Here is a 24,135-nt window from a genome sequence, read left to right on the forward strand (position 1 = left end):
TGGAGCATTATGGGCAGAGCCCTCAAACCAGCTTGGCATTTTGACTATGTAACGCGGCGCCAGTTGGACAAAATTTGGCACAATATCCCTCAGGAGGATACACAACAACGCTGTCAATCAACGCCAAGCCGAATAACTGTTTGTGCAAGGGCCAGATGGGGACCAATGCTTTATTGTCTTCCTCAATCTGTGGAGCTCTTTCTCTTGAGTAAATCATTCAATTTTTCTGAAATTGTCATCATATGTTTGTCTGCACATATCCATCACATCTACCGATTGATTTTCGTCCCATTCGGATAATTTCTTCGTGGTGCGTATTTTTTTTTTTTTGTTTTTTTTTTTTTTTGGCTTGGGGTGTTTCTGAAAAAGTCGTAGTTCAATACAACCGAGAGCTACAGATGAAATAAAATTTTGTAACAATTGTGTGCGCCTAGGAAGGCGGGTCCCCTTGTTGTGTGACTAGGGCCTCCCGTCGGGTAGACCGTTCGCCGGGTGCAAGTCTTTCGATTTGACGCCACTTCGGCGACTTGCGCATCTATGGGGATGAAATGATGATCATTAGGACATCACAACACCCAGTCCCTGAGCGGGGAAAATTTCCGACTCAGCCGGGAATCGAACCCGGGCCCTTAGGGTTGACATTTTGTCGCGCTGACTACTCAGCTACCGCGGGCGGACAGAAGGCGGGTAGTGGGGCGATGCACAGTAGCAATGGGATGTGTACCACGTGACGCTCCATCCAATGGCGACACTCTACTGTGCCTGTCTGCGGCATCAGATATGGATCCAGGAGAGAGAGACGTCATGGGGTCGCGCCTGCTCCCTAAAGAAACCATACTGGTAAAATCGTTTATATTTTTAAACTTATAATTTTCCAGATTCCTCAAATAACTTTCGAAAAATAAGGTAGCATAAAAACTAAAGACCCCATGCACACGCTGACCGATCCGCAGAATTTCATGCCAATGGACCTGCCCCAAGCAGCATGCCTGTGTATTGAAAATGGGCTCGCTGTCAGATTCGTGTTTAAAGTGCTTTTCATTCATCGGCGAGCCACTACTTGCTTACCCAGACCTTTACCTGCCAGACCAGGTGGCAGGTGGGATCCACCAAGCGGTCGCCGAAGTCTACACCGTCTGAAGGGTCGCTGCTGTAGAGTGGGTGGCTCCTGCGAACGGTTTCCCCAACTGGTCTGGCTGTGAATGGGTACTCTTATTAATTTCGAAAATTACAATAAATTTCAGAAAATTACGAGTACGTTTTAGTTTGATGCCCACGGGGATGGCCTTATGTTCTGACCGCCTGCTAAGAACATTAGAGCCAGTTAGAGGCAGCCATTCACAGGCTGACCGAACCACGTGCTAGTAGGACTCGCGGACTAAAGATTCCGTATAACGATTCCGAATATTGTACCGTATATGCGACAAATATTGTCTATGATTGTCAGTGAAAATGGGCTCGATAAGCAACCTGAGCTATTAGTAAACGGAATCTAACCTGCATAGCACTGTGTACGTGTTGTATGAGTGTCAGTTTCACTGTCATTCAAGCCCTCAACAGATCGTTACATGAAAAACTTAAAACTGGCGTTTCGATAAGCTATCTGACTGCGTATTTGAATATGAAATTACAAGTGACACAGAATCTGAGTTGTGCAGCGGAATTTACCGGACTAGAGTGCGTGGCATGTTGTGGTGTGTCAGTATCTCTGTTTTGCCCCTAAGTTTTGCACTTACCTCTTTAGATAACTGCCTTTCTCCAAGATGGTTTACAGCGGTTCGCAGCAGCATGCAACAAAAGGGGCTAAAGCTTATTGTTACTAACAATGAATTTAATAAAAAAGCGTTTGCTTAGGTCTTGTTAACTACTAAATAACTTGTAAGAAGGGATTTCGTAAATTAAGTCTATTTATAAACTTCAGAAGTCATCATTTCCAATAATAGTTTGAGAAGTATTAATAATGGTGAAATGCTAGACAATGACGAAAGTGTCAAGAATGGCTGAGTGCCAGATTAACAAATTATTTAAATTTCAAAGTTACATTAACATTTAATAACGACAGTATTTTTGTGAATTAGATGTGATCAATAATTGTTATTATTTGCAAGATAAGGAGGCTTCGTTAACTGACAAACAAAACATGGGATTATTGCAAACAATCACGAGCCTAACCCTGCAATTGCTTTTGCACTATGCTTGCGAATTTTACATTGAATTTCATCTTCAAGTATAGTTAAGGCTTCTAAATCTCTCCTGGCTATATATATGAAATCAGGCCTTGAGTGTGGTAAGATTTGCCATCACCGACGTGACTATATAACATCTCATTTAAAAGAAAGCTCTTTGGTTGGAGGGTCACACAAAATTGTATTCACAGCTGTTCGTTGCGTCTGGGTGACAGGTAACACATCGTACGTTGGTGTGTTGCTGGTAGCATAATTGATAGAGTCGAGAGTGAGAGACTGGTGGAACATGCCGCCTGATCGCGGATCTAGTCTGAGCGACCGGTGGCACACGCCGACGGGGATGTGTTACGCACTGAATACTGCACAAATGTAACAGAATACGTTGGGATCGTTTACATATCACGTCAATTCAAAAAAGTTTCGAGACTGGATTAATAAGATAATCTCCACCCACCCGAGTAAAACGCACAGTACGTTTGTACAAGTACTTGAAACTGTTCTGCATTGGGATGTTGTTCAACACGCGCATGGTTTGGTTTTATTGTCCCTTACGTAGTCAAGGCAATGGCCATTCATGTGAATTTCTGCACCTAGTTGTTTCATTGTAGGATCGTATTGATAGTACCTAGTCTTGTCACCCGTGATGAGTTTTTCCACAAAAGAACTGTCCTTGTTTAGCATTTCAGTCAAGTCACCACCGACTGTCAAAGCATCGTTGTTTTTTTTTTTTTTTTCGGGAGTCAAGGTGTGCAGGACGGACTTTGCACGCATTTTTCACTTCTTCAAAAAATTGTGGAGAATGTCTTGAACATTTGATTTAGAGGTATTTTTCCACAGTGATTTGAGACACAAAAACGTTGGCATTTTACGGCCCCACGACCAATACTTTACACTGTACTCACAAACGACTACTCGAATTCCTATCTTTGTTTTCAGCGTTTGGTTCAAAGTGCCACCATAATTACTGTGCTGAAATCGCTTATACACCAAGAATAAAATCAGTGTCGGCACTTTTTAGGCGGATGGTATACTAATGTGTGGACTTTGTAACACTACAACTTCACCCAGAATCACAATAGATATACAAATTGAGAACAACACTAATTCAGAACCAAGAAGAGTCAGCAGTTGCACCAAGCTAACGGCAACAAGGAAAAAAAATCACTTAGTCCTCTTTTGCGAAATATCCTACAAACAATGCTCATTACATAATACCACATATAATGCTCTCAGATAATTTTTCTTAAAGTTATTAAAGTAATCCAAAATGAAAATAAAATAAAGTAAACTTTATTCAATTACGGAAGAAACTGTACTTGGAAAAAGAAAACTAAGAACAGTTTTAAAATCAGTTTAAAACAGTTAGTTAAGAATACATATTTGTTTTGAATCATCTCATATCATACAGACTGGTGTTATCGATGACACCAAATAATATGGCTGTTACATAAATTTTACTTATTTACATCTTCAGCGCAGTAATGTGATGTGTTGGATGTTGTACCTCTTTTTTTTCAGTTCTTGATAATAAAAACTGGAGGGTAATTTAGCATTCCGAAGCTGCTCCTCCAAGGAAGACGCAATTCCGTTCCTCCTTTAAATTACCGAACTAACGACAAAATGGCGGATATTAACATAAGTCATCACGGAATAGAAAATCAGTTAAAATCGCTCAGTAGTGGAAAGACAGCTGATAGGGATCACATGCCTTTGAGGTTCTAGAAAGGTTATATGAAAGAACTTGCTCCCCTTCCATCAGTGGTTTATTGTAGCTCGCCAGAACAACGAGGGGTAGCAAGCGCTTGGGGAAAAAAGAAAAAAAAAACGCGCTGGTGATTACCGTCATTCCTGTTTCGAGAAGGGTCGTAGAACTGACTTGCATGATGAGTGGCCTGTATCACTAACGTGAGTTGTAGATTTGTGGAACATGTCCTGCGATTACGCATTATGACGTTTCTGGACAACGAAAATCTCGTCTAAAAAACCAACACGTATTCTGTAAACAGAGATTTTGGAAAACACAACTCGCTCCGTTCGTCAATGAAATACGGAGCGCCATAGACAAAGACGCCCTGGTTGATGCCGTGTTCCTTGGCGTCCGAAAGGCATTCGACAGAATTCCTCACTTCCTTTTAGTGAAAAAAATATCACTATATCAGACCATATCTTGACGGGTGCCAGGACTTTCTAATAGAGAGGATCCAGTTAACGGAACGAAATCAACAGCTGTAAAAGCATCATCTGAGGTATGCCATGGGAGCGTTCTACGGCCATTACTGTTTAAAATACGAGGTGATTCTGTGGTTGTTACAAACTTTCTGGGTTTATGGTGAAGGGTAAATATATCAGTCTGAGGTAAGGAACCCTAATTCGGAAAAGAGTAATGAAAATCTACTCAAGTTCCGCCTTGCCCTAGAGCAGCACTTAGACTAAAGACCCTAACTTCCAAACACTGACAATGACGTACAGAATTCTTGCTGAATACTCTCCAATACCCTTAGATAATTTTTCCTGTTGGACTAATATCGGTGCACGTAAAGTGATGTCAGGGAGACCGAAAATCCTAAGTTCAAAAATGGTTCAAATGGCTCTGAGCACTATGGGACTCAACTGCTGTGGTCATCAGTCCCCTAGAACTTAGAACTACTTAAACCTAACTAACCTAAGGACATCACACACATCCATGCCCGAGGCAGGATTCGAACCTGCGACCGTAGCAGTCGCACGGTTCCGGACTGCGCGCCTAGAACCGCGAGACCACCGCGGCCGGCCGAAAATCCTAAGTCTACAGTACAATAATTATGAATTCCATTTACTTGCACGAGTTTCAGAAGCTGCTACACTTACAACATTTGTTCAAAATGGCGTCCCTCAGCGTCAATGCAGGCGTGGCATCGTCAGACAAAGTTCTATGGTACCCTATCTAGTATCTCTAGTGTCATTTAAATAGCGTCACAGGCAGCGAGAATTCTTGCTACAAATTCTTTAGTGTCAACAGGCGTTTCGTCCACAAGATGTTTCACGTGGCCCCAGGAGAGGAAATCAGGTGGAGTGAAATCAAGTGCATGTTCTGGCCACAAAACAGGGTATCCTTTGCCTATCCCGTTTTTATGGAGTGTGTGATCTATGTGTTAATGAAACCTCAGTCGAAAGTGAGATGTGGCTCCATCATGTTGTAATGAAAGGTGTCGATGAATAACACGTGGGAAATGTTCCAGGAATCTGGGCAGTATGTCTCAAACAATATGTGGACCGGTGGCATTTAAGCGGGAAGGTAGAAGAAGTGCCCCTAGCCTAGTACGTAATCACTGACTATGCTTGCCCTCATGTTGACCGATAATCTGTGTTGAGGCTCTTCACAACTATAGCGTGGGGATTCTCATCGGCACAAACATGACTACTGTGCTTATTTAGCGTTCCGTCGCTGCTGAAAAAGGCTTCATTCGTGAAAAGTACACTGTAAGGCGCCGCAAGATCCATTGGCTTAAAACTGCACGAGATCCGAAGTCACAAGGAGTAAAAGCATGCATTTTCTGTGGATGGTCGAGGTATAGCTGCATTTCCTGCAGTGCTCCCAATACAGTACTGTGCGAAGCATTCATTTCACGCGCAACTGATGGCGCACTGATCACAGGTGTATCATCCACTCGAGCAAGTGCTGTATCATCTAAGTCGGGAGTCCATGAAGTTGGTCATCCTCTTCGGTCGTGGGACTGTGGTACCGATTGTCCTATTTCATTTAACCGATGAAACAGTCTTGGAAATACGATGTGTGTGTCACATGTCTTCTGCGCGGACATCTAGTCTGTAAAAGCCTGTGTTGCCTCGATTGGCTCGCCCATACGCGAAAATCAACTGCGCATGTTCTTCACCGCGTACAACTTCATTTGGGTGGGGCTGACCGACTTAAGTATTTCGACTTGTGAACATAGGCTGCAGTCTGCTACAGCACAAAAATTGTACATCGTTGTTCGAATTAGATTAGTTGAGTTGTAATCCCAAACTCTACACCTAAGTCCTCGCCGGACTGCGGACAGTACCATTACATATATTCCACTGCCATAAGCTCAAATGGTTCAAATGGCTCTAACCGCTATGGGACTTGACATCTGAGTCATCAGTCACCTAAACTTGGAACTACTTAAACCTAACTAACCTAAGAACATCACACACATCCATGGCCGAGGCAGGATTTGACCCGGGACCGTAGCAGCAGCGTGGTTCCGAACTGAAGCGCCCAGAACCGCTCGGCCACAGTGGCCGGTTCCACTGTCAAAAGTATCAGAACGATTTTCTTTTACAACTTGCGACTCTATCGTTTCTAGACCTGTGTCACCTACCTCAGATTGATACATTCACCCATCTCCACCATCCCAGAAAGTTGGAAACATCATCACGCAACCACCCTGTCTATGTAAATGATCTTGTGGATAACGCAGGAAGTTCTATGAGGCTCTCTGCAGACGATTCAGTTAACTATAGGAACGCTTGATCGCCAGAAGACTGTAGCGAAATGCAGGAAAACCGACAAAGGGTTGTTGGAAGATACTCGTAATGAGAAATGAGAAGGAGCCGTCTGTATTTACTTCAAATAAATTTTTTACAGCCAAGATTGCGTACAAAACTTCTTTTTTTTAAAGCGGTTCGACAGTTAAGACTGACATCTTCAGACCTTTAAAAACTTCTTTGGTTGTTCGTCATGTTTCATTGTGCGTTCATTATGAAGATGACAGCCTTAGCTGTAGAAACCGGCCAATAAAAAGCACATTTCAAGGCGATATTAGCTATAAAATTTTTGTTTAAAGAGGATCTGTGATTGATGCAGGGACTGGCAAACATTACGTACTACGCGTAAAAAGGCGAAGAGTTCCATTACGGTTACGCTACTGGTGAAAAATCACTGGAACAGTAACAATCGCAAAATACACAGGAGTAACAGCGACATAAAGTGGGACGACCACATAAAACAAATTGATGGAAAGGAGATGCCGGACTGAGATAAATTGTAAGAATCTTAAAGAAAATGTAATTCACCCACGAAAGCAGTGGCTTACAAAACTCTTGATTCTGTTGTTCATTAGCCGGGGACCGTTACAAGGTTGTATTCAGAGACGATACAGAGAAGATCCAACGAAGAGCGGCACATTTCGTCGCGGAATAGTTTATTCGGTGTGAGAGCATTACGGAGTGTACTTCAGAGGTAGCAGCTGTAACAGAAGTGTTCTGTAACACGGAGAAGGTTACTGTAGAAAATCCGATAGCATAAATTCGAAGAAAAGCTGGGAAACAAATTACTTCCTCCTCATATACGTCTCGAAACATGATTACGACGAAAAAATTAGACAAAGTACAGATCGTATTGAAGTTTATTGAAGTTGTTTCTTTCCTACGTACCCTTCGTGAATGTAGCAGAGAAGGGGAAAATGTCAGTGGCATCAGAAGTACCTCCCGCCATACACCGTAAGGTGGCTTTCGGTGGATAGAGCCAGATACGCGATTAGTCTCACTGCAACTTTGTCTGGTACACACAGAGGAGAAGGACAGAACACGGCTGCATGCCAGCACCAAACACGCGTCATGCATGCAGTCCAAAGAGTCGGTGATTTGTCCAGTTTGCTTTCCGCTCGACACCCAAAAATCCCAGTAAAAGCAAATACTTCGAGCACGACCCTATCCAACACCGATAGCCGTTTTAAGCCAAACAACGATTGCACCATCCAGTCGCTTGCCCATTGTGTTGAAAGAGTGCGCCTGCAAGCGTCCGATGCGGCATCCCAATAGACTGCGCTGTTTCGCGGCTGTGGCGTAGACTTCGTTAGGCTTGTTCCCCTCACTGTATGTTTAATTTCCCTGCTGGCAAAGCTCCTCACTCTCGGAACTTTTTTCTTTGTAAGCAAACGTTATATTCCTGCAGGTGGTTAACTTTCTTTCTGTTCTGGAGGTGGGGTTATAGCTGTTGCGGAATAAACTGATTTCGTTTTTGGATAATGAGTTTTTCTCACTTCAGCTGATTGGAAAGGGTGGCAGAATCACTGTGGAAATTTTCTAACGCTAAGAACTTCCCTGACAATGTAGAAGTGTGTGCCACGTCGAGTTTTGAATAGGATTTTTGTCGTAAATAGTCTTCACGGGTTTGCTGCCAGATCACGTTGTGCAGATCCAAAATATTTCCTCGGAGCAACTATCCAACATCTCCAGGCGGTTCAGTCCTGCTGGTAGCTAGTCGCAGCTAGCCACAAGCAAGGTTCAACCACCTGAAGATGTCGGATAGTTTCTCTGAGGACATAGTGTGGAATTTGCACATAGCGATCCGGCGGCAAACCCGTGAAGACTATTTACAACATATTCGACGGGATAGCTTGAGGAGTCACAGGATTTTGCCTTTTATGGGAAACGCTCTCACTGGATACTCACAAGAACTGCACGGAGATAAGACGTATGCTGGAGACATTACGTAATGGTAGGAAAGCTAGAGAGAGCTACTGGCCAATTCAACATGTGAGATGGGTCGGGGTAGATGAATCGGTGAGAGTGAAACACAGCGGTTTGGATTCGAGTTCTGATCCAGACACAGTTTTCAATCTGTTAAGAAGCTCCGTAGAAAGTCTAGAAGGGAACTATCCGTAATGGATTTCAAACAGCTGCTGCTGCCGATGATACACTGAGGTGGCAGAAGTCATGTGATACCTCCTAGTATCACGGCATCCTCCTTTTCCCCGCTGTAGCTCTGCTTCAAGACTGCTTGTGTCGCAGCTATAGTCATACGTTATTCGACACTTTCTTTGAGTTGTCAAGGCTGTGCGCCTGGTTGGTTTGGAAGGAGTTGAAGTTTGTGATGTCTGAAGGTGGGTGTAATCCCGAAACGCGTAACATGTTCTGATAAAAGTCAATTGAACATCTCATGACTTTATTGCGATTGTACAGCATTGGTTGCCAATTATTATCGCTGAGAGTACTGTACTGTCCCACGGAGACCATAGGCTGTGTCTGAAGCAGGCATCTAAAGAGAAGTTAAATTTCTTTCGTTTGGTGCTTGCTGGCTGTACCGACACTAAAGTCACCACAAAGCATCTCGCCTCTGGCCTGAGATGTGGGTAGCGCGACTGTGGCCCCTCCTGAGATCGAAGGTGGCTGCCGTCTGCCCCGTAGTGATAACACGAGCTCTCTTCCGCCACCAGCTGGAAACTTGCCGCGACCATCGGCGAAGTACTCATCGTTGGGGCCCTAGTTCGACGTGTTTGTTTTTGCGGGGTCAGTTTCGTCAATGGTGGCGCCTACCATCGAGTGATCCACTGTCCTAGTGATCCCCTGCTCGGGGTTGATTACTTCGTTGCATCCGCCGAAGTGTTGGGTGGCTTCTTTGTTATCCAGAAAGATGCTTGTCGTGATTCACAAAACCGTTGGTGTGGAATGTTAAAGCAAGTTTGCTGTCTTAAACTTCGGATTGTGATGGCTCTAGTCTTAACAGTTGGTGTTTTTAATAAGATCATTGTTTGAGGACAGGATATTACAAAATTTGCTAACTGTGTTCATAAAAGTCGATGGTTGTTAATGTAAAGGAAAATGTTTTTATTTTGTTTTATCTTATTGAGGCCTAATGTCATTCATGTCACAACTATGTTTTTCCATGCATGGATATTAGGGGATTTATAAATGTTTTTATTGGACTTGTCTTACTATCGTGCCTTTCAGAAATGATTATAGTTGCATTCTGTAATTTCTGAGGAAGTTAATGAATTATCATATCGTTGTTTAAAATTATACTATTTTTAAACTAAATGAAGGTTTAAAAATTATTTTGTTTTAATGGCAGTTTCTGAAATAAAATTGTAGTGTGTTTTGAAGAAAGGTATCGCACTTATTCCTACACTCTGATGTTAAAGTAAAAAGTCGGTATGGAAGGGTGGTGATTCATGGTAGGTGAAGGAATGTGATTTTCTACATATGAGTGCGAATGCAAATCAAACTTGGACTCGGGAACGAAAGACTGGATGAGAAATAGAAGTGAATGATGTTTCAGCAATTTTCTCCAGCTGAAGCGCTCCACCTGGAACAGAATTCGTCACTTGGTGGAACTACTGGGGACAGTTTTAATTTTGATGAGCGTAGGTCAAACAACTTCAGCCATTTTAATTCAGCATCCACCAGTCAGTATGAAGTAAAGGAACAAAACAGGAAAAAAGAAACCATGGAGAGTAATGTTAAATTTGTTCTGTCAACTGGAAAGAAAGAAAAACAAGAAATAGCAAGTGCGCAGAGCTGTCAGAAAAGCGACGAGGAATTGTTTTGCGAAATGACCAGCGATTCGCACCGTGGCGACCGAACAGGAGCAGCTGGTGTGGTGCCGCTGTGTTGCGATGTCTGAGTGGAGGGCGGCCATTAGCGGCGCCACCCTGACACGGCACGTAATTTGTCGGCTGTGTTAAGTACTGCTGGCCCGGCCAGTGATGAATGAGTCCCTCCAAGTCACATGGAGTTCTTTTCAGGTTACAGCGTAGCGCGCTTTTTGTCTTGTAATACGTGTATCCTAGAGAAGAAAGTCTGTTGTTAATTACAATCTTTAAATAAGGCAGCTTGTGAACTGCATATGACCGGTCCCTTGTTATCAGTTCGATAACCAAATGACGAAGGAAAGTTAGGTTTCATTCTTGTCCAAAAAGTAGGTCATTAGAGACGAGTATTTCAGTTTCTTCTCCTTGCCCACACGATTGCAACCGTTTTCAATAATCGAATATTTTCTCGTTTTTGTCTGTTGAACGTTGAATTTCCAGTTCTGGAAATATTTGCATTAAAATCGAGCCTTTAAACACTTCCTTCCGCCTTGTAATTTCAAGCAGTCAAATTCGCTCACGTGGAAGTTCTGAAAAACATTTTAAACATACTTTATAGCGTAGTTGAACTCTCTGTGAGACTCGTTCCGTCAGTTTCCGCCAAACTTTACACTTTCAGTAAATTCTTCTAATTGCCTCATAAGAGAAAAGAAATTACGAAATTTGGTTCAACTAATTAAAATCTCAAATAGTGGCAGCAAAAACCTAAAAGTTTGTAGAGCTCCCTTTTAAACTTTCCTGAGACATTTTTCTTAATTATTCGTTCAAATTAACTGTTTAAAAAAGTCTGTATTCCAGACATTCGTTGAATATAATCCAACTTGGAAAGAATTGTGCAGCTATTCTTTGAACCTTGTTCGTTTCTTTCGCTAATGCAATTTATTAAAGGTTACTGAGTAAATTCCTTCGTGCATGGGTTTCACTTCCTTCGAATTCTACTAATGTATTTTGGTTCGGCATCTTCCTTTCTCAAATTGAGGACATCATCGTGCTCTGCTGTCGGTCCCAATCATTAATACAGAAATGCAGAATGACGTGGTGGTCGATAACAGCGAAATTAACCGCACAGGAATCTCGGTATAAACATTTCAGCACTGTGACTGAGCAATTATTGTAAACCACTGATCATCTCAGTGTTAAATTTTAGCTGAGTGAGTTTTTACTTGTAAGGGAAAGAAAAAAAGTCTCGTCGTGTGACTTTCTCCTTCAACTGATTCCTTTGAAAAGGTCAGTTGAAATTCTCAGTGTTAAGTTTTAGCAGAGTGAGTTTTTACTTGTAAGGGAAAGAAAAAAATCTCGTCGTATGACTTTCTCCTTCAATTGATTCCTTTGAAAAGGTCAGTTGAAATTTATTTTAATATCTCCATTGCTGTATAGATAATCAAAAGTTGTACTTTACTTCATATGACGGTAACCCGGTTTAACCACCAACAACTCTCCCTTTTAAAGTTCACCGTGCGTGGTGCCGCAATGCACAGTGGACTTGCATTCAGAAGGAATGGGACTCAGATCTCTGTCTAAATATTTGGTTTTACATTTCCCAGGGTTTCTCTAAATGAATTAAGGAAACTGCTTGATCGTCCCTTTGAGATAGTCATGACCGATTTTCTTCTTTATCCTTTTATGTTCTAGCCAGAGTTCCATCCCCAATGACCTCATCTTCAACGGAACGTTAAACTCTTACTTACCTTTTTCCTTATGACACTGTTAAGAGAAATTCCGAAAGGAATCCTAAGGCGTTCAATTTTTGGTTTACTCCTAATGCTTGTATACAGTCGTGAGTCTCTGGTGTTTCAGCAGATATCTACAGTTTCATGTTTGCAATGTGCCATCCCAAATAAAAACATCTCTCTTTAAGTCTTTTATGCGACCTCCAGTGTCGACAGAAAGCGTCGATTTGTTTTGCGTTACAAACAAAATGTTTCTTAAGGCGGAATTTTACATGCTCTTTCGAAACAGCGGACCCTAATTAGTCTACTGCGATATTTATATTGTACTAAGGGGACAGTAAGGCAGCATGAATAATCAGTATTCCACTTGTGTCGGAGCAGCGACTTCTGCGTGGCATTAGCGGTCAGCGCAGACTTGGAGCAGGCTGGAGCACTGGTTATTCATCATGTTTTACTGTCACTGTTAGTACAATACAAATATCACACTAGATTTGGTTGGGACTGTTCTTTCGAATGGACCGAAAAAGTTAGCTTTAAAAGTCATTTTGTCTGTAACGGGCAACAAACCGACGCTTTGCGACAACACGCCGCATAAATGAAGCGATGAGCAATATTTTTTGGGCTTAATCCAGCTACACATTGCAAAAGCGAAATTACAGATGTATCTCTAAACACCAGAGAAAAAGCGCCTGACTACTCTTAGTAATCATGCCCGGTGTATGTGATCTACTTAACATTCATCAGGCAGAAAAGGCTCTTCTTGCAGACTTTTATTTATTTAGTTCTCATCCTTATCACTGGTATGATGCAGTCCACCACCAAGAAGGAAGAGACACCTCAGTGCTGCAACTGCAGCGAGCCACGTGTGACGAGCTACAGTTCTGCAGGCGTTGAAGATGGGCAGTACCCAGTGAGGAAACGCAGTACCAGCGAGAGAAACACCCCCTCCCCCATTTCCCCCTTCCCACACTTCCTGACCGAGCACGACCGCAGCAGAACCCACCGAGAGCAGCAAAGCACCCATCAGGCACCGCAGCAGCAGAGCCAGCTACCGAAGCACCGAAGGTCGCCCCACAGTCGCCACCGTTCTAAGAGAAGACGACATAGATTTCTGATCCCTTCTGTGATCACTGAACGAGCTTCTGCAGCAACTGCCAGCATTCATTACAGCAGTCACGGCGGCCCTCCAGGGCAGTACCGTGGCACCAGAGACCCACTATGGGTAGTCGAAACATCCATTGCCTCCCGGTTTTCGCCTTCAACGCATTCTCCGTTGCCAGCACGGTCAGTTTTACCAATTCCTTTCAGACGAGGCAGCTGATATTTACATCATTTGCGAACTCACCTAAACTCTGTCATCTATATATGGGCGACAAATTATAGTTGCTACCGCAACTACAAGCTGACGGAAGGCAGGTACAGCGCCATCTTCATTAAGAAGTCGCTGTGGCACCACCGGGTACAACTGCCTGAGGTAGCCACTCTGGAAGCAACAGTGTGGCTGTAAACACTTCAACACAATCGTCATGGCCTACCGACACCTTCAGGCAAGAAGCCGACTTCGACGCGCTGCTGGCAATGAGTGGGTGTGGGGTTTCACTGTGGGTAATTTTAACACGCAGTGGCATTCACGCCTCTTAAACACCAGCGGCCATCACCTACTGCCTGCTTCCGAGATAAACGATACAATCGTCCTGGGACCAAACGAAAGTACCATTTACCCCAGCAGAGGCCAGCCGGACGTGCTCGATGTCGCATTCCTCAAAAGCGTTGGCCGATTCACGTCCGCCACAGCGCTCTGCACCCTGTTCCCCGATCACCTGCTGTTAACCTACGACATGGATGCCATCGGCGCAGCGCTGCCCGCCAGACGCAGAAACTAGCGAAGCGTGGACAGTGAGTCCTTTACGGACAGAAGGGGCTGATGTGGCGCAGGCATACTTCAACCGCCGGCTGCTGTGAGCATTCTACGCACCCACCCCGAGACACCAGGAGCAGCTACAAGACTTCTTCCGACAACTGCCGCCTCACATCGTGGAGATGATAAGAGGGAAGAACAGAATACCTCAGGAGCGGCAGCTCACCCTCCAGAATGCCGCCTAAATCGCATGAGACGCGACTTAAGTAGGCGGTCGAAGACCACAGAAACAGGGACTGGGATGGCCTGGTGGCCACACTAAATATAGACGGTGGCAGTACCTGGAAAGTAGTCAAGTGTTTTCCTGAGACAACGTCAACGCATACCAACACTACAGACGAAGAAGCCAGCGCACTGGCAGACACACGTTTGCGGGGAAGTCCAGCTGTAGAAGAGACACGATCGCCGTTTGGAAGACGAGCCGCTTAGGTTCCTAGCAGTCAGGGCAAAGGAAGACAACATCAGCCCCATCTCTATAGAGGTGGCTGAGCAACTGCAGTTACCGAAAACCAGGATGGAGGGAGGCAGCGATAGTGTCATAAACCTTCTACTTCGGAGTTTGCCACCTGTGGTTTACCAGCCCCTAACAGACGTGGAAAACCGCGAAAGTGGTCGCAATACCAAAGACAGGCTATGACGCACGACAGACAGCGAACTGCCAATCCATCATTCTTCTCTGGTCCCTCTCGGACGTTTTTGCGGGGCTGTGCTCCAGGGGGCTGCAACAACATGTCAAGGAAGACGACGTCATCCCTAAGGGGCAGTCCGGACTTAGAAGTGGACATTCCTCCACACACTAGATGCTGCGACTGGTGGAGGAAGCTGTGCAGACTCCTGAGAGCACAAGGAGCAGGTGCCAGTGGTCATCGACGAGTCCGGGGTCTTTGACTCAGTGTGGCATGTAAAGATTCTCTATGCATGTGTTACCGACGTCCCAAGGGCTCCTTCTCCGCTCTTACTTCGCCGGCAGGACCTTCCACGTCGACGCAGCGACAGATCAGTGCAGTGAAGCACGTGCAGCTGGTACTCTGCGCCGATGATACTGCGTTATTGACGTGTAACGTGAACGTTGACGTGACGTGCCACCGTCTGCAATTCAACTGTGACATACTAGGCGCGTGGTCAACCAAGTAGGGCTGAAGTTTAATGCTGTGAAGAGCCGGACAGTAACATTCATATACGGGGTTCGCTGGCCCGAAAGGGAGGCTCGAAGTTTGGAGATTGGCCGTAGCGTCGCGACAAGAGGTGGTCATGAGGTCCGAGCGGCCGAATCCACGAGCTACGCGAGGAGGGCCTACGCAGAGCGAAGATACAGGAGTATTTCACCGCGATCGACTACAAGCAGCAGGCCGACATCCCGTCGGTTGGTTGGCAACATTCGTGTCGGACAACATCTCGTGGTCTGGCTGCCCTCTTCTACCTGGCTTTCTTCGGCACCACTCACTAACCGCTGCGACGTACCGTGGTTCCATGGGACTGCTTGCTGAAAAGGGGAGTTGTAACGCCGGAAATGCATATCCTCCTATTTCCATCTATTGCACTGCAAATTTTTTTCCTTATTTTTTTACCTGAAGATATAACATTTCTGTGCCTTTGTAAATTGTAATTGTCTTACTATATATATATATATATATATATATATATATATATATATATATATATATATATATATATATATATATATATGCATTTATGTCGATGTATAATTGGTTTGTTTTGTGAATATTATTTGTATTTCTACGCTGGGTCTGGCCTAGGGAAAACTATGCTATCGAACGGATACATCGATAGGTCGTGTGGAGAACCAAAGTGTTTAGGATCTTTGGTAGTGTGAACTCGGTCGCGATGGAGCGCGGGCAGAGAGAGTCTGGCTGGAGGAGTGCAGGGGAGCAGGTGTGTTGTGTGACAATCCCGCGAGTTGCCGCGCTTTCGGGGTTTGGCAGCATGCAATTGCGCTTGACTTGCTATGATAATTTCTGACACGGTGTCGCGGACGGGAAGTATTAGCTGGCGCACATCAAGAGCCCGTTTCGGCTGGTGACTGTGTCGAGAAGGAGGTGCGCCAACATCCAGCTTCTGCAACAGCGACGGCCGACAATGAGTGACTGTCGCCACCTCCTCTATCGACGGCTTCAAACCTTCAATCAACCAACAAGGGAAGACTGGAAGTACGTAAAGTTTTAGAACTGTATGGCAGACCTCAGCTTTTCAAACTCTTCCATTTTCGTAACTATAATTGCAGCAACTTAGTATGAAGATTTGTTGCTCATTGTCCCAATTGCATTACCAAGCAGGGACCCTTCCTTTTCCGGAATGAACCCGAGTGTCGTTGAAATTCAAACGCCAGCATTAAAGTAATACTATTCCATTTCACTGCTTTAATTTCAAAGTTCAGTTAAAGTATTTAGATTACGCAAGCACAAATTATGAGTGCGAGTTTTGTTACCATATTTTAGCTTACCTGTGACTACAGCTCAGCTTGATACATACTAAATTTTACTATTGTCAGTTGTTCAGAATCATTTAATTCAAGTTCAAAGTTAAATCTCTTATTTCTAAATTGCGTAGATTCAAGTAGCTTTTGAAATGAGTGTTGAGGTAGCCCAAGGCTAACGGTATTTGACTGAATTTCGTTGTGCTTCAGAAACAAAGCCTATTATTAATTTCAGTCACTAAACTTTCAATTTTCCGGTTTTATTAATTCTTTTGCTAAATTAAGTCAGAGTGTAGCGAAATTTATTACTTCTGACAAACTTTCAGTTTTCACACTACACATGTCAACCTTCAGTTGCCACGCTTCTAGTGCTAATTATATGTGCAATAACCTTTCTTTTCAAGTTACTATAGTAATTGTCCATAGGACTGGCGACCATAATTTTCCCCAAATCTCAAATATCTAATTACAGCTAGTTAACTGTTAACGTAACGGCCGCACATTTACTTCCTTTATTAACTTTATCCCTTTTCAAAATTAATTTCCACCAGTTTCATTTGCATTTTTCCTTTCATTTAGATGTAACCCTTTCCTCCCTCTTTACCGACAGATTAACTTCGGTGACGATTGCTTTTCCCAACTTTCCATTAGGTACACGCGGTTTAATTTTTCACTGTCATTAAGGTCGATAAGTGAGGGGGAGGTTACAGAGTAACATTTTGTAATCTTCTTGGTGATTTGTTTCATTGTCTACCTACCCTCCTCATTATTTTCTGGTTTGTACCCGACACTCAGAGTTTTACTCGGTCGGCTCTTTAGTTGTAAATATAGGCTGTAGTATTGTACTAAGACACTAGTTGTCGTTCGGAAATTTGTCCCGCTGTTATTTGCCTTTCCTTTCTGGTTTGTACCCGATCATTTATGTTCCAGTTAATCAGCTCTTCGTCGTAAATACAGCCGGAACAATTGTACTAAGGCACATGTTGCCGTTAAACAAAAGAGGGACGTTGTAGTTAGATTTAGCTGTTAACCGGTTCACAGAAGGGAGGGTTGGGATGGTTGTCGATTGAAATTAAGAGGTTGCTTTGAAGTAAGCCTCAGCATTGTCATATTGTTTGCTAATCTGTTTAACCTTTAAGCACAGATGCTCATCTTAACTCCGAGCCTTTCGTCATACAGCTTTGAAATTAAAAGTTAAGTCATCTGTTTTGCGTAACTGAATCACCCTTGTCATCAATGGTGCTTGTATAGTTTTCATGTGTTGCAGGAGGGCACTTTATAAGACAGACTGTGTCGAGCGCAGTAGCAAACACGGCTGTTTCACCCGATAACGGGCGGGCTGCAGGTCCGGCCGTCTTATAATCATTGTCATATTGTTTGCTGTTTTGCGATACAGCACTTCAAACTTCTTTGTAAAGAATAAAAGCTTATTCAACTTAAGGTTTAAGGTCAAAAGAATTTGTCAATTTTTTTCATTTTTATGAAGAAAATTTTATGGTTAAATGCTTCGATTGTCTGTAAAACACAGTTTATATATTGTTAATTAAACTGGTTGTGTCCCTTAACCGCTTTTCTTAATTCCAGTAAGTACCACTCATCAGTATCTTCCTTAACGCGCCCCGGGGTTGGAGTGTTCCCGTCATGAAGAACTGATCCCCGCCGCTTCCATACCTAGAACCGATGTATTCTCTGGTCATCGAAATGTCAGTTAGTCTGATGTCTTGCAGCACCCTCGTTCTCGCGACGCAGGTTTCCTACTATTCTCGATGGTATTAATGTTAAAGATAAATAAAAATGAAAGAAAGAAAGATAAGGGAAATAAATTAAAAAACTATGCTCATTGTGCCTCTACTGCACGTCCCCTAGCTTTTCTTCGTTACTGAAGGATGGGACGGGACATGGTGGCCAGGCCTCGGGTTGCAATACCTGCCCTCTTTACCTCCACTCTCCTTTTGGGCACAGGGAAAGTTCCTTTAAGAAACAAGAAAAAATGTGTAGCGTCTTTCATTAGTAATCGAAACGTCCTCAGTTCCGGGTTCGGCACCCAGCACTGCTTAAATTTTGATTAATAATCAGCAAAGGTGGCCGAAGACTTTCGGCATAAGAAGTCACCCTAATTCTGCCAAAGGCCTCGTAAAAGAGGGCACAAGTTCAGTGCACTCTCTTGTCCTTGGTTTGAGAAACTGCCCCTGCACCAGTGTTCAATGGCATGAGGATGCAGAAGGCGACGGAAACCACTGCATTAAAGAAACGTAACGTGTGTCCAAAGGACATTTGGCCTGTAATTGAAAAAGTGTCGTGATGACCTCTCCACTGGCAAAAGATTGCGGAATAGTGCACCATTCGGATCCCTGGGAGGGGACTGCCAAGTGAGAGGTGTCCATGAGACCTTTTTTTGTCATCAGTCCTCTGACTGGTTTGATGCGGCCCTCCACGAATTCCTTTTCTATGCTAACCTTTTCATCTCAGATAAGCACTTGCAACCTACATCCTCAGTTATTTGCTGGATGTAATCCAATCTCTGTCTTACTTAATAGTTTTGCCCTCTACAGTTCCCTCTGTCCCTTCTCCTTATCAATGTCTTCCACATATTCCTTTGTGCTCTGATTCTGCGTAGAACTTCCTCATTCCTTACTTTATCAGTCCACCTAATTTTCTACATTCGTCTGTAGCACCACACCTCAAGTGCTTCGATTCTTTCTGTTCCGGTTTTCTCACAGTCCATGTTTCACTACCATATACAATGCTGTACTCCAGACGTAAATGCCTTCCTCACATTAAGGCCTATGTTTGATACTAGTAGACTTCTCTCGAACAGGAATGCCCTTTTTGCCATTGCTAATCTGCTTTTGATGTCCTCCTTGCTCCGTCCATCATTGTTTATTTTACTACCTAAGTAGCTGAATTCTTTAACTTCATCTACTTCGTGACCATCAATCCTGATTTTAAGTTTCTCGTTGTTTTCATTTCTGCTATTTCTCATTACTTTCGTCTTTCTTCGATTTACTCTCAATCCATATTCTGTATTCATTAGATTGTTCATTTCGTTCAGCAGATCATGTAATTATTCTTCTCTCACTCGGGATAACAATGTCATCAGCGAATCGTATCATTGATATCCTTTCACCTTGAATATTAATTCCACTCCTGAATCTTTCTTTTATTTCCATCATTTCTTCACCGATGTACAGATTGAACAGTAGGGGGAAAGACTACATTCCTGCCTTTCACCCCTTTTAATCCGAGCACATCGTTCTTGGTCATCCACTCTTATTAGTCCCTCTTGGCTCTTGTACATATTGTATATTACCCGTCGCTCCCTATAGCTTACCCCCATTTTTCTCAGAATTTCGAACATCTTGCATCATTTTACATTGTCGAAGGCTTTTTCCAAGTCGACAGATCCTAGAACGTGTCTTGATTTTTCTTTAGTCTTGCTTCCATTATCAACCGCAACGTCAGAATTGCCTCTCTGATGTCTTTACCTTTTCTAAAGCCATACTGATCGTCATCTAACACATCCCCAATTTTCTTTTCCATTCTTCTGTATATTATTCTTGTCAATATCTTGGATGCATGTGTTGTTAAGCTGATTGTGCAATAATTCCCGCACTTGTCACCTCTTGCAGTCTTCGGAATTGTGTGGATGATATTTTTCCAAAAATCGGATGGTATGTCGCCAGACTCATACATTCAGCACACCAACGTGAATAGTCGTTTTTTTGCCACTTCCCCCAACGATTTTTGTAAATTCTGAGGAATGTTATCTTTACCTTCTGCTTTATTTGATATTAAGTCCTCCAAATCTTTTTTAAATTATGATTCTAACTCTGGATCCCCTATCTGTTCTAAATCGAGTCCTGTTTCCTCTTCTATCACATTATACAAAATTTCCCCCTCATATAGGCTTTCAATGTGTTCCCTCCATCTATCCGCTCTCTCCTCTGCATTTATCAGTAGAATTCCAGTTGCACTCTTAATGTTGCCACCCCTGCTTATATCACCGAAGTTTGTTTTGATTCTCCTGTACGCTGAGTCTGTCCTTCCGACAATAATTTCTTTTTCTATTGTTTCACATTTTTCATGGAGCCATTTCGTCTTAGCTTCACTTCAGTTCCTGTGTATTGCATTCGTCAGCGACTTGTATTTCTGTATTCCTCAGTATCCCGGAACATTTTTGTACTTCCTCCTTTCATCGATCAAATGAAGTTTTTCTTCTGTTACCCACGGTTTCTTCGCAGTTACATTCTTTGTACCTATATTTTTCTTTCCGACTTCTGTGGTGGCCCTTTTTAGAGATGTCCATTCCTCTTCAACTGTTCTGCCTACTGAACTGTTCCTTATTGCTGTATCTATAGCCTTAGAGAACTTTAAGCGTATCTCGTCATTCCTTTGTAATTTCGCATCCCACTTCTTTGCGTATTGATACTTCCTGAGTAATGTGTTACAATTCAGCCTACTCTTCATCACTACGCTATTGTGATCTGAGTCTATGTCTGCTCCTGGGTACGCCTTACAATCCAGTATCTCATTTCGGAATCTCTGTCTCACCACGATGTAATGTAAATGAAATGTTCAAGTACCACCCGGCCTTTTCCAAGTATACCTCCTCGTCATGTGATTCTTGAACAGAGTGTTAGCTATTACTAGCTGAAACAGAACTCAGTCTTTCTCCTTTCTCATTCCTTGTCCCAAGCCCATATCCTCCTGTAACCTTTTCTTCTAATCCTTCCCCTACAATCGAATTCCCGTCTCCCATGACTACTGCATTTTCGTCTCATTTTACATACTGTACTACCCTTTCAATATCCTCATATACTTTCTCTTTCTCTTCATCTTCAGCTTGCGACGTCGGGGCATATATACCTGAACTATCGTTGTCGGTGTTGGTTTGCTGTCGATTCTGATAAGAACAACCCTATCACTGAACTGTTTAGAGTAACACACTCTCTGCACAATCTTCCTATTCATAACGAATCCTACTCGCGTTATACTATTTTCTGCTGCTATTGATATTACCCTATACTCATCTGACCTGAAATCCCTGTCTGCTTTCCATTTCACTTCACTAACCCCCACTATACCCAGTTCGAGCCTGTACATTTACATTTTCAGATTTTCTAGTTTCCCTACCACGTTCAAGCTTCCGACGTGGGCGTGGAATGTCAGAGATAGAGCTGTAGAGGGCAAAAACTGTAGAGAAAGAGAGAGATTGGAGTACATCCAGCAAATAATTAAGGACGCAGGTTGAAAGTGGTACTCTGAGATGCAGAGTTTCACACAGGAGAGGAATTCGTGGCGGGACGAGTCAAACCAGCCAGAATACCGACGAAAAAAAAAGGCGACGGATGTGGTTCAGTTGTTTGCTTATTTCAACATTCTCAGTGACCGAGGGTTGTCGTTCCTTCTGCTTCTTCTAGATGAGTATGCTGTGCTCACCCCTTTCTTCCAAGATGACAATAACACAATAACCGTTTCCACAGGGCTGCAAACATACTTTGCTGGTATTGTGAACACTCAGGCACATCATTATACTTCAAGAGGCTCGTAGATCAAGGTTCATTAATCACACAGAAAGCGTGTGGGACTGTCTGTGACAGTGGGTGAAATGTAGCAATCATCATTCCCACAATTTGGTAGCTCTGCAAGATACAATTATCGAAGAGAAGTTTTTGGTGGATGTGGCATACGCTGATGTCAGCACTTATTGGCGTTAAGCACTGCCCCGCAGTGTAGTCAATGAATAGTCTAACAACTATAGCAGAAAGCTTAAAAACTGGCTCAGTAAATGGAGCATTCGACCTAACTCCCACAAAAGCCAACTTATTCTATTCAGACATAGAAACCTTACCAACCACCGACTACAGGATCTTCACAAACTGAACATTCGACTTTAGGGACAAAACATTGGTCCACAAATCAACGTAAAATATATTGGAATCTGTCTAGATGAACTCCTAAATCTGCAGCAAAACAATTAAACAAGCTAAGAGCCGATTCAACTTAATACGTCTCACGAACAAGTGGAGTGGATCAATCTTTTGCCCTTCTGACATTCAAAATTTTCGTCCACTCCATTCTCGAATAAAGATCTCAAGAGTGGGCCATGTCACCTATCCAAATGAAAAGAATTATACCTTCTGACTGGAGGATGCTACGAATTTCTGGAGATCTAAGCTATGAATTCCGAAATAATTCCGTTTATGAAACAGTTAATGCCAAAAACATGCTAGACCGAATAATTGAACAAATCACCAGATTCGCAGTCAACAGGCTACGTCACCGCGGACTTAAAAAATCACTCCTGCAGCACGATACTACAACAAAATTCAAAGATGCCTTCCTCCCTACATAATTCTCGAAGCAGTATCAGATTGACTCAACGTTAGTCCTCTGCACAACGAAGAAATAAATGAGATCGTCGATACGGCTACACGGATTTGGGGTAAGCAATAGTACTTGAGTCAATTTCTACAGGAGACAAAAATTCTCTACAAAATTTTCAAGATTTCAACTTCTAAATAACAGCATTAAAATTCTATAACATAAACAAAATTTTTCAAGACCACAGTATTAAAATATAAAGACCACAGAGATAATGAGAAGATGCCTAAGCCAGAACACCAGGCAACCGATTGCAGCTGAGGTTTTCCGATCGGAGGTTTTTCTCTTACCCGTAAAGCGAATGCCAGGATTGAGATTTAGAAAAAAGAAAACATAAATAAGAACATCAACACCTTCCTCCCACCTATTCATTCATGTTCAATAAGAAATCTTACAAAATTAAGTAAGTGCGCGCTTACCCTCAAGAAACTGTATCACAACAGAACAAATTACTACTGGCCCTAAAGGGCTATGTTCTCCTATAGCCCACCATCTACCTCAGAGATGGAAAACAAGAGAATTTAAAAAAAAAATCTGTGACCTATCTTTGTTCCTGAACTGAGGCAACCGTCGACGCTACACAGTATTAGAGAGACGTCTCTTGGGGCTGCCGTAATTTTGTTTTCGGTTAGCTTTTCCAGGTATAACGATACTTATTCGGTGTAGGGAAGATGGACCAGTGTGGTCTCCCTATATCAGTTAACTGATCCAGATTAGATGTCCTTCGAACGATTAGGACAAGGCGCTCTCTGACCAATGACCATATTTCAGTTCGTTTTGCACACAAAAATCGGCGTGTGAAGGAGACGTCGGCTACAAAAGGGGTTTCTTGTTAACTTTTTACCGGACTATTTCTGCTGTTACGACTTTGACATTTATTACATCGCATCTCATTGATTTAGTATTGAATGACTGGAGAGGTGAAAGGAAAGCTCTTGATACTCGCGTCCGTTTGGAAGATGCGTTATCTGGTTTCATAGTGTAACTGTGGTTTTCTTTAAATTGTCAGCTACACTGTAGCACACGAGCTGCTGAGCCATACACTATTAAGAATAACAAGCAAAGTATGGAAATTATACAATGTTCGCAAGAGATAACTTCTGTCTAAAATCAAACTTTAGTATAAAATCAGTATTTCTGCTAGTTAATGGGTTTATGCTTAATATGAAATCTACATCCTTACACTGCCAATCATAACGAAGTGCATGATAGA

General features: G+C 42.9%; 1 protein-coding gene across 1 annotated transcript in view; it reads right to left on the reverse strand.

Annotated features, from left to right (window-relative positions):
- The window catches only part of LOC126365808 (rhodopsin), a 499,049-nt gene that overhangs the window by 61,694 nt on the left and 413,220 nt on the right, over positions 1-24,135 (reverse strand). The window lies entirely within an intron of this gene.

Source organism: Schistocerca gregaria, chromosome 1 (assembly GCF_023897955.1).
Source record: "Schistocerca gregaria isolate iqSchGreg1 chromosome 1, iqSchGreg1.2, whole genome shotgun sequence".
Lineage (NCBI taxonomy): Eukaryota > Metazoa > Arthropoda > Insecta > Orthoptera > Acrididae > Schistocerca > Schistocerca gregaria.